Source organism: Dermochelys coriacea, chromosome 4, assembly GCF_009764565.3.
Source record: "Dermochelys coriacea isolate rDerCor1 chromosome 4, rDerCor1.pri.v4, whole genome shotgun sequence".
NCBI lineage: Eukaryota > Metazoa > Chordata > Testudines > Dermochelyidae > Dermochelys > Dermochelys coriacea.
In genome coordinates, this window is record NC_050071.1 from 125,784,973 (window position 1) to 125,797,083 (window position 12,111).

The 12,111-nt window shown below is 42.3% G+C and overlaps 1 long non-coding RNA gene across 3 annotated transcripts; it reads right to left on the bottom strand.

The window, feature by feature from the left end:
* Positions 1-2,963: 2,963 nt before the first annotated feature.
* LOC122459723 lies at positions 2,964-11,885 on the bottom strand. Of its 3 annotated transcripts, XR_006280583.1 has the most exons (4): positions 10,074-11,885; positions 8,824-8,967; positions 8,265-8,363; positions 2,964-4,874 (listed from the first exon to the last, which is right to left on the bottom strand). It is a non-coding gene; the product is annotated as an uncharacterized LOC122459723 (long non-coding RNA). The 3 variants fall into 3 exon arrangements; XR_006280584.1 differs by lacking the exon at positions 8,824-8,967; XR_006280582.1 differs by having other exon boundaries at positions 8,265-8,967.
* Between the last annotated feature and the right edge of the window lie 226 nt (positions 11,886-12,111).

A 12,111-nucleotide genomic window follows, 5' to 3' on the forward strand; every position in this document is an offset into this window, starting at 1 on the left:
AGTGTGACCTTGGGACCTTAATCACTGTGCCTCAAAGTTCCTCCGTAAAATGGGGGTGATAATATTTCTTTTTTTATATATTTATACTGTAAACAATTTGGGACAGAAATTGGATAGTGTCTATTAGAATGGGACCTTGATATCAGTGTGGGGCTTGCTACCATAATATAAATAATTAACAAGCTTCGTTATGACAGTGCTGCTATTAGGTCTCAGCTCAGCAGTTACTCACTGAGACTGGGAAGAGAGAGCACACCCACACGCATGAACCAGAAACATTTTCAAGAGAACAAAAAACAACACATTATGTGAGAAATTAAGAAACTGGTAAGTCAGAGAGCCTTTCACTAAGGGAGTAAAACATACTCCTCAATAAGGCTGAGGACCAACTTCAGAGTGCAGAAAAATCTTATTTCTTTAACAGCTACTACAAATTTATACAATAAAATAAATTGTTAAAGATACTAACAAGCTGGACTCAGAAGACACTAGTCACAACAAACTGTTAGAAGCCTCCACACCGTTTCCATTTGCCCCAATTCTCCTCCAGTTTTCATCATTGCTTGTATAATCACCACTTAATAGCCAAATTTAGACTGCAAGTACCTCTGTACAGGGACAGTGTTATATTTGTTCTGCATGATTATGATACTGTATAAATAAGAGACACCTGAACCCTTTCCATTACACCAAAGAATCTCATGCAAAATCTTTTATAAATCAACGTTTTAATGCCATTCTAATTTAAAAAATGGCAATTTGAGCATCAGACTTAGTCCCCTCAATCTAATTTTTGGAATGCATCTTCTGAAGTGGAACAACATAGCATGATTTTGATTCAGGCATAACACAGATGAATTTAAAGGAACACAGAGTGAACTTACATTTGACTCAAAGTTTAAAAATACGTTGGTAAAAACATGTTTTAGAGAACTTCAGACTAGTACAAAATGTTTCCACAATTAAAAATCCAAAGACAGCAGCTTTGAAATAAATCAGCATTCCCTATCTTTAACCCCCACAGTATTTGAAACTCTGCCACTGCCACTCTGAGAACATGAAAATGAATATAAATGAAAACTTAAAAAACAAAACAAAACAAAAAAAAGAGTATAAACAGGAACTGACTCCACTGATTGATTTTTTTTTTTTTTTGGTCACTGCCTCCATCAAAAATTGCAACTGAAAGGGGGGAAAAAAAACAGGAAATTATACCACATTTCATTACAGGTTAAAAAACCACATTTTCAGATCATTGGCATTTTAAGTGACATCCAAATCTGTGCACATATTAAAGCATAATGTCCATATGATTCTACCATCTAAAACTTGGTAATGGGCATGTTTTTGTTTATACAGTTTTGTTTATGCTGCATTGATTAGTGGGTATTGACAGAAAACAAAACATTCCATATTCTACTGAATATGGCTCTAGATTTTTTTTTTTTTAAAACAAAAATGTCAAAATATGATGGCTTCCAAAATTTCTCAATCCACTGCATTGTTTCCTTATTTGGTTAATCTTTGTTTGGGTGACTCAGTGTTATGGTAACATTCAGCATTTCTTAGCTCATCTACAACCAAATATTGTTATGGTGCTTGAAAGGGGGAAATGAAAGAGCTAGTTTTGAAAACAAATCTGGAGTATGCATAAGGATTGCCCAATTTTTTAACACACTTTTTTTTACAAGGAATTGAGCAACTAAGTAGAATCACAGCAAGATAAACAGTCTGCAGAATGCAAGCAAAATATTTAGGTCCCAGCTGCTTGCAAGGCTGCCTCTTTTCCCCATATGGTAGCTCACCAGTTGTGGTTATCACAAGCATCCTTTTGGTGCAAGTGGGAGGGAACAGGCAGCAGGGCATTCGCAGGTCTTGACTACACAAAACATTCAGCAGTTTAATTAAACTGGTTTAGTTAAATTAGGGCAATCCCGTGTGGACACTTCTTTCAGTTGAAGAGTCACTTAGTTTTGTATTTTAAGTTTCCTGCATGAATAAGAGTGTGTGGGAGGGTGGGGTTGGGGGGCTTTGGCAGATTGAAAATTATGGTCTAGACTGCAGGGATGTCTTGATCTGAGGTTTCTTTCAAGCCCAGCCATCCTTAACACTCACACACTGCAAGGCATATAGAAACATGCAGTGTTGTGCAAGAGACGCGTTGTGTCAAAAAGCAGCAGTCACGCATAGAGCTAGGATAAACAGCAAAGGCAGCATTTCAGATGGTATAAAAATTCAGCAGGCATAAAAAGAAAAGAATAAGATATTTTCTTCCATTTACGGCAAAGCTGTTGAAGATGTTTGCTCCAGACCTTGCAGCCTCTCCCAGTTTTCCTTCACCTCGGAACTACCCAGTTTTCAAGGCATTTGAAATTCATTTAAGCAGCAGCAGCAACAATGTGTGTTTGCAACGAGCAGATCTGAACTGTGCATAAACCGGTGTCTTCACCTGTGAAGTCTATTCTCCATTTCCAGACTACAAATACAGAAGTTTGATTTGCAACCCGTGTCCAGCTGGAAAGAAAATCACTCTCTCCACTGAAAGACTGAACAACTTCATTCAAGAGTTTTCCTTTTCTCCCTGTAAATTTCTAGTAGTTTTAGACTATCAAAAGCTAATTAGAAAGATGCGAAATTCAAAGATACTGAGCTGTCTTTAAGAGGAAAAACCACCACACACCTATTGAATAAGTTAAACACATCACTGAGCTCCAATGCTGTGGGTAGTTTATTGATATATATTGTGGTAGTGCCTAGCAGTGGTTTTCAAACTTTTTTCCCGGGGAACCAGTTGAAGAAAATTGTTGATGCCTGTGACCCAACGGAGCTGGGGATGAGGGGTTTGGAGTAGGAGGGGCTCAGGTTGGGGCAGAGGATTGGGGTGTGGGCTGCAGGGTGGGGTTGGGAATGAGGGCTTCAGGGTGTTGGAGGGGGTCAGGGCTCTTGGCTGGGGGGTGCAGGCTCTGCGGTGGGGCCAAGGATGGGGGATTTGTGGTGCAGGAGGGCTCCAAGTTTGGAGGGGGCTTAGGGCTGGGGCACGGGGTTGGGGCGTGGACCTACCTCCCGTGGCTCCCAGTCAGCGTCACAGCAGGATGCTAAGGCAGGCTTCCTGCCTGTCCTGGCGCCACAGACAGTGCTGCGTCTCGGAAAGAGACAGCAACAGGTCTGTCTCCTAGACGGAGGTGTGCAAGCGGCTCTCACCAACAGGGAACCCACCAATGAGAGTGTGGAGCTGGTGCTTGAGCAGCACGCAGAGCCCTGTGACCCCCCCCTGCCTAGAAGCCGGACCTGCTGCTGGCTGCTTCTGGGGCGCAGCGCGGTGTCAGAGCAGGTAGGCACTAGCCTGCCTTAGCTGGGCAGCACCACTGATGGGACTTCCAACATCCTGGTCGGTGGTGCTGACCAGAGCCACTAGGGTCCCTGGGTGCCAAGCAAGGTGACCCAGTACCTTATATGCTGCAATCCAGTACTGGGTCGCGATCTGAACTTTGAAAAACACTGGCCTAGAGGCCCATATCGGACATCAGGGCTATTTGTGCTAGGCACTGTACACACAATGAGAAGCCGGTTCCTGCTCCGAAGGAAAATTAGATTGGTCTTACTTGAATTTCTTCCCTTGTTCAGGAAATCTACCACTCATTCTTTTTGTCCCTTAACTCTTTCTCAGCTTGATCCGTTTTCTACTTTAAAATGTTTTCCTTACTCAGAACACTCTTTCTGTGCTAGCTCCCCCGTCAACTCAGCATTCACAGCCTAACTGTTATCAGCTAAAAGTCAGGTCAGAGTGGATCAGTTTAGTTCTCTATGGCAAAAACAGATTTTTAGATCAAGCAGAACAAGTCCAGTATAAGTTTCCCTATGACATACTGGAGAATTTCTGTAGACTCCGGAATTCTTCCGCACTCCATGTGAAAACCTCCTTAAACCTATGATGCAGTGCAATTGTCTTGGACACTTATTTTTAATACACTTGTTTGCCTCTAAACATACCAAAATTGATCATGAATCAGAATCACCACAGCAAGACTAATTCAATCTAAAATGAAAGATATCAGACCATTTAGGACAACACACTAACACGTCTGCATTTGTGATGGCTCATCCATCCAGTTTGGATTGCCCAGTTATTAACATGGATTAACATGGCACAATTTTCTGGAGTAATCATGGATTTAAAAAAAAACAGAAAACCCCAAAACGCAATCACTACGACTCCAACCTCTGGTTCTTCAAATGAACTGAACTTGAGCAAGGAACTTGGAAAGGAACAACGTTTCTTATGAAGTAAGAGTATACTTGCTTAGAGCAGCCAGTCAGTAGTTCTGCTTTACTTTAATCTTTCCTCCTGCAGATCTGTTAAAGGCTAAGGACAACTCAGACTCATGGAGTACAGCATTACTTCCTCAGCTGCAGTTTAACACACAGGATTCCACAATATTTGGAACCACATAAGGATAAAAAAAATTCCCAATGCAAATACATCAGAGGAGCTCAAACCACTTAACCACCAATTATTCTTAGCACTCCTTATTACCACCATTTTACAAATGCATAAACAGCCCGGAGAGGTTGAAGGATGGTATATTGGGACCTTCAGCAACAGGATACCGTACTGAGCTCAAAGACTAGCATGCTTACTATTAAACAATGCCCCCTTTCCTTGTCTAGAGTGAGAATGTGTAACAAAGTGAAATTTTGATGAGGCAACATCTTATGCCATGTACCTCTTACTTTCCTTCATGGTTCTCATCTTTAGACCACTCATCCATTGAGGTATTTCTATAGCCCCATCACCATAGTAGCCACATTTTACACTAGATACAGTCACTCAACATGGAATTACAGTTTAAAGCCTTGACTTAATTTTGCACCTCCTGGAGAAAGGGAGAGACAGCTTTGATTAAAGACAGAACCCCAGAACACCATACACATGGTCAAACTGAAAATATCTTAAGGGCAGACAATACATTCAACCTTACGCAAGTAACAAAGACAGTCCCTCACCCAGTGATGAGCTGCCAAAATCTTAACGGGTTCCCTCCTCACCCCACGAGGGAGTTGTTGCCCACCCCCACCCCCTGGGACTCCTACCCCATCCAACCACTCTGCATTCCTTGACCCCCGCCATAGGACCCCCCGCCCCTGACTGCCCCCAGAACTGGGAAGGATGGTCTCATAGGCCACTGTAGTGGGTGCCCACCCCACCCCTAAGAGCCAGAGGCATCTGCCGGGGGGCGAGTCCCAGCAGTGCTTACCTGGGGCAGCTCCCAGGAAGCAGCCGCTTCCCCCACCGATAACATCAAAAGTGGCACTTTAGGCGCCGACTCCCTGGGTGCTTCGGGGCTGGAGCACCCACGGGGAAAATTTGGTGGGTGCAGAGCACCCACTGGCAGCTCCCCACCCCATGCCCGGCCCCAGCTCACCTCCGCTCTGCCTCCGCCTCCTACCGCGTATGCACCACCCCGCTCTGCTTCTCCATGCCCCCACCGGCTTCCCGCGAATCAGCTGTTCGGCGGGAAGCCGGGGAGGGCTGAGAAACAGGTGGCGGCTTCCTGCTCAGGCGGAGGGTGGCGGAGGTGAGCTGGGGTGGGGAGCGGTTTCCCTGCGCCTCCCCCGCCCTCCAGGGTTAGCTGCTGCAGCGTGGGCAGCCCTCCTCGCACCCCCCCACCCCAGCTCTCCTCCGCCTCCCTGGGCCTGAGCAGGAAGCCACCACTTGCTTCTCAACCTGCCCCAGCTTCCCGCGCAAACAGCTGATTCACGGGAAGCCGGGGAGGGCAGAGAAGCAGAGTGGGGTGGTGTGTTCAGGGGAGGAGGCGGAGCGGAGGTGAGGTGAGGTGAGCTGGGGCGGGGCTCTGCACCCACCAAATTTTCCCCTTGGGTGTTCCAGGGCTGGAGCACCCGTGGAGTCGGCGCCTAAGGCGCCACTTTTGGCCGGTTAAATTCAGAAGCTCTTTTAGAACCGGTTCTAAAAGGGTTTCTAAATTTAACAACTAGTTCTAGCGAACCAGCTCCAGCTCATCGCTGCCCTCACCCATGAAGCACATTAATTAGGAGCAATCGTAGATGACAGGATGCTTCAGGAAGTGGCGTTCAAACAGTTCCTCTCCTCAATTTCCAGTAAAATATAAAATCACTTAAATTGTCTAAATACTCATTTTAAGTGATATGGGGGGAAAAAAAGAGCACAGTGAATCTTTAACTTCACAGCAGCTAACAAAGTAACATCTGTATTTTACACAATACAGTCACACCATTGTGCAACAGTACTGAAAAAGGCTTAATTACTTCTTTGAATTGGCTTTCCAAGAATAATTCTTCTCAAACTTTCTCTTCCTAGAACTGCAGAGAAGAGAGATAGGTTTCAGAGTAGCAGCCGTGTTAGTCTGTATTCGCAAAAAGAAAAGGAGTACTTGTGGCACCTTAGAGACTAACAAATTTATTAGAGCATAAGCTTTCGTGAGCTACAGCATCCGATGAAGTGAGCTGTAGCTCACGAAAGCTTATGCTCTAATAAATTTGTTAGTCTCTAAGGTGCCACAAGTACTCCTTTTCTTTTTAGAGAAGAGAGAAAATGTGTTTCTTTTTAGAAATTGTAAGGCAGACAGTAGGGCCAGGAGCATAGTGCAAATACCATATCTGAAGGATCATAGTTCTGGGAGGGTGAGTCTCAAACATGTTTCAGGGGATCTGATCACCCTTCTTTTCTTTATGGCTAGATTGGGGAAGGGAGGAGGAAGAGGGACTAAATATATTTTTTTCTCATCAAATTAGTGAGAATTTTCTTAGGGATGCATTCTAATATGATAGATATAGATATTAACTTGATTCTTATGCTGTAGCCCTATTTACACATTCTAGTTACACACACGCGCACCTTGCAAAGACATGAGGACCGAGAGTGCAAGTGGAGCTGTTTGAAGACCAAAATATCTGGCATTGACATACCTTGCTCTTGCTATTTCTTTTGGAAATGACGAGCATGGGGTGAAAGATACTTCTGACATATTTCCAATTAACAGTCAGAAGCCTCCAGTCAAATAGGTTCTGGCACTGAAACATGCCTGGGAAATTGTTACTCCTAGAATCCTACCCCTCCTTTCCTCGGAACTGAAGGCATGATCTCAGGATTACAGTCAGGCAAGCAAGGACATTCTCATGAGGTTATTCCCAGAATGTTAGAGGGCTTCAATAGAAGAGCCCTAAAAGATGGCCTGCAACACAAGGTCTATTAAAACAGCAGCAGATTTCAGACCATTTATGTGTTTTAGTGGATTATGACACACAAGCCTCAACACTGAAGTCCTGGATTCAAATTCTGTTTGGTCACAATTGAAAATGAATTTGGACAGCCTCATCCTCACTGTTTGCACACACCAAAAAACAATTACACCTTTGGTTTGAGCTGGCAGTCCCTCTGCTTAACAGAAATCAAAACGGAGCTAGCAAGTCATGACTGAGGTGCAGAACGGAACCCACATCTTCCAAGAATCAAGCCAGTGTAAACTGGTTGGGTGACCTACCTGACTCAGAGAACATACTTATCTTAGGTAACTACGGATGTAAGCTGTAGATACGGTAGAAGCTGCACTAGTGTGGATTTTTTGTTTATTGTTCAATGCATTGACCTGGGAGGGGAAAAATGTATGGCATTGTGTATGCCTACAACCTCCCATTTCTCATAGGTGGGAAGCCACATGTATGGATGATACTAGAAATGAAGGTTAGACTTTATTAGATGGGGTGAGCAGAAACTAGGGGTGAAATCCTGGCCCTATGGAATTAAATGGCAGTTTTGGATTTGATAGTTGATACCACTCTTTGAGCATGCATTACATTACATGGGCCAGTAAATCAAAGGGTGTAAGTCATTAAAGCAGGCAGGATCCCAAGGGTGGAAGAAAAGGGAACATAACCAAAGAAGAATTTAAAGACCTTCCTCAGAGAAGATTTGGCACAAGCTTGAGCTTTCAACTGATGGGGGCTGGAGAAGGAGGCAAAGAATCAAGCAGGAAAATACATTATCTTTCAAGATGATGAAAACAGGGCCACAAATAAAACTGCTGTACATAAGACCAGTCCTTCCTCTATCGGTCTCTGCCACTAATTCAAAGCAAAGAATTAGCTTGTTGTTTAGATTTACAGTAAGACTTAAAATATATAACAATTTCGCTCTGGATGCTTCTAATGGAAGCAGAACAGAGATTGAAGCTGGTTAAGAAAACACAAGCTGATGAAAACTTCAACTCTTATCACTAGTTGCCTACAGTCTTTTGGCAGCTCCAGGAAAAGATTGCCCAGTAGCCTGCATTGATAGACCCATCCATCTGTGAAGATTTTGTTTCTCACACCCGCCTCTGTAGTACCTGAGAAAACAGAATAAAGATTTAAATAGAAGGGTAAAGGCTGCAAAGTGTTTACTGCATTTATAGCCTACTGGTTAGACAACGTTGCCAAATGAATGTATGACAATGAGCTCTACTTTGAAATTCTATCTTGTTGAAAGGGACAGTGCCAAGGAGCACAGACCCTAAATTAGACTGCAAAAAAGTTGTGTTTTTTTTTTAAACCCACAAAACTGACAAAGAAGATTTTTATTAAATTAAAAGAAGTCAATGAAACCAGTCAGGAAAACCAGTGATCTGTAGAGCAGCAAGTCAAGGCATACGCATCCTCTAAATAGCGCTGATTAAAAGGGGAGATTACCAACCTGTAAGTTATGTTTCCCCAAGTATGTTGTATCTACTATTGCTACTAGTAACCCTATACAATTATTACAATGGAATCTGATTATAGAAAAGGTGTATTTTGCCTTAAATTTTTTACCAGTTTGTTTACTTGGTGCATTTATCAGCAATTTGGGTAGATTCCGTGTCACCACTTCATTGATGCTAGCTGTGTTTCCTGGCTTGTGCCCAAACAGGAAGCCATCTCTCAGGCACAGAACTGCAGGAAGGTCACATGCACACTCTACAAGATGATGTTTATTGGCAACAGCAGCAGCAAAGCTGAAATTAAATAAGAGGCATAGGCAGGTGTGTACAGAGAAATGAGAGGGAAGTAGAAGATGGAGAAAAAGTGGGCCCAACAGGGTTGATGTTGTTCTTAGGTCCATACAAAAAAGTTTTAACACACAATAGGGTAAACAGGGAAAAACAAAAAACCAGACAAACCACAACTTTTTTTTTAGAAGGTTTAAAGAAAAACAACCCCAATATAATCCAGGCCATCCTATTAAAGGGGCTCTATCAGAACACTATATTTTAAAAAAGTTATTCAGTTTAAGAAAAAATGAAAGTTGACACTGTTCATTTAAATTGGCACAAATGCTCTAGGACCTTGCGAGGTTGAAGGGTCTCATGGCTGCCTGAATGGCTACACTGCGATTAAACAGCCCCTTCACCCAAGCTGCAGGAGCCCAAGTCAGCTGGCACAGAGCAGCTGCAGGGGTCTAATTGCAGGGTAAACATAGCCTAAGGTAATGTTATGTAAACCCAGGGTTAGTAGAACTCAAGTTAGCTGACTCCGGGTTTGAGCATCTACGCTCATTTGTAACCCCCAAGTTATTATTATTAATAATTAATTAATTAAATTAATAAATATATTATTATTATTGAACCCTGGGTCCCAACCTGGGGCTCCACCATCTACATGGCATTATGTAGGCTTAAGTCCAAACACCTATAATCCAGTCTTCCTAGCGCCACCCCAAAATGTGGCCGTTCTAGTCCTTTGTTCGTGGTGCAGTGTGGGAAAACTTGACAGTCCGGAGGACAAATAAAGTCAGCCCATAGGGCTGTGGGATATTTTTGGGGGACTCCCAGAGCATAAGTCCAGTGGGGCTGTCTCAGTGCAAAGCAATAGGGTTTGAACCCTGGGCTCCAGCTTGACTTAGCCTCAGATCCTCCACCCCCATGTGGTCCTTAGGATGATTTGTGTATAGATGGAAGCTGGAGTTAGGCTTGAGCCCGAGTTCAAAGCCTGGACTTACCCTAAATGTGCTAGGGCCTATCAGATCACCTCTGAAACTACACATCACCGGAGCACACACAGGGAAACACTTATGAGGCTCTTACTTATGGAATTTGTCACAGATGGGGATAGTCTGAGCCTGAGTCATGTCATCCTTAAGGTGTGGTACAAGGACTGGCTCATCTGCCTTCGCCTAGAAACAAGTTGTGAAATAGGTCTAGCTGCATGTTCTAGGAAATAAACTACTGAAATGCGAAACTTCTGAAATAACTGGCTTTAGCCTGTGGGGAGAGGAGGAGTTTTATTCCTTTCCCTAGAAGGAACTGGAGTTTTTTCAAGTTTACGCAATGGCATTCAGACACCACAAGGATTGGCACAGAACAATGCGTAACCATCACCACCTACTACAAACAGAACCTGCGACAGTCCATGGAAATGGAGACATGTCTACATGTCGGAATAACCCTAATTCAGCAGTGTTCCTGAAGTAAATGGGACTAATTCAATTGGTAGAAGATCCTGCATGCCCTTGTCTACACATTAAGAGCCTGTGCATTTCTGCAGATAACTCATCTCGGACGTGTGAACTGGCTTTGCCAAGTGTGGACAAGACCAAAGTGAGAATGACTGAAGAGGTTACAACTGACTAGTCTATTTTCATCCCCCAAAAGAGAGAGTCATATGCCCAAAGTAACACACAGCATAATGACATCAATTTACTTAACATTTTTAGTCTTGTGTTAAGACATAAGGAATTAAGATAAAAGGTAACAAATACAAGCCATCTATTCTGACAGCTCTGGAGACATGTAAAATTTGGAAAATTGATATTTTAGAAAAGAAAAATTTGACTTTGGAGGAGGTGGGAGGGGGGGGAAATGGACATTCCTGAATTTCAGATAATCCTAACTGGGGTTCAGATCATTAGCACTTACTTGTAATACAATTTTTAATATAGAAAATTTCCCTTTAAAGTATGAGACCTATCAATTGACGTAATCTTTAAACTTAGATTTTTCTGAAGGTGTAAATGAAAAATAAGGCAGTCAAAAAAGCTATACTGTACTCTCCATGCTGCCTCACCCTGTTCAGACGTGAATTATGTGCGTACTACAGCGTGACACACTCATTGTATGTGCGGGGTTCCTATAATTACAAATTGCACAACTTAATTAGTGCTAAGAGATATTTGAAATTGTAAAAGACTATCACAATAAAAGTTATACCAGTAATATTTAAGGGTTTAATTTGTGTATTATAATACGAAGGAGCCCACTTTAAAATAAATAAAGACCTAATAAAATGCAAAAAGGGTTGTCTTTGCTTCACTGAAATACAGACAGTGATGTACTGAAGCGTTTTTATAAAGTCGCTATCCAGATTAGAGCAAATAATGCTAACTTCAACAATGACCACAACAAGGGATTGGTGTTATAACTGGAAAGTTGTCAAAATGGGTTACATTGAGATTTGGGTCCTCGCTGTGTTAGGTCTCATTTGCACCAGCAAATTTAAGATCTAAAATGTTTACCACTGGTGTTATCAGCAAAGGCGACTATACTGAAGACACTCTTCTGAATAGGTTATTAAAAAAAAAAAATCTTTGGCGTCCAGGCTAGACTACTGCTTTCACCATTGCCATGTTCAGCAGGGCTGGATTAAGTTTGATGAGTTGTTATAGTTTTGGGGCCCCCCTCTTTGCATACTCAGTTCCTTCCCTTTACTATTTTACCAACACACCTGCCTGATGTCAAATATTTTATTGTTAAATGACCTTGATTTCAATTCCAGATTTTAAATGTGAGATACCAATTGTAAAGCTGAAAGAGTCATAATTAGGTCTGTCAAATGATTAAAAAAGTTAATCACTACTAATCACAGGTTTAATTGCACTGTTGAACAATAACAGAATACCTTTTATTTAAATATTTTTGGATAATTTCTACATTTTCAAATATACTGATTTTCAATAACAGCACAGAATACAAATGGTACAGTGCTCACTTTATATTTTTTGTTACAAATGTTTGCACTCTAAAAAAGAAAAGAAATAGAATTTTCAATTCACCTCATTCAAGTACTGTAATGTGATCTCTATCGTGAAAGTGCAATTTACAAGCCCACTCGGTCCTACTTCTTATT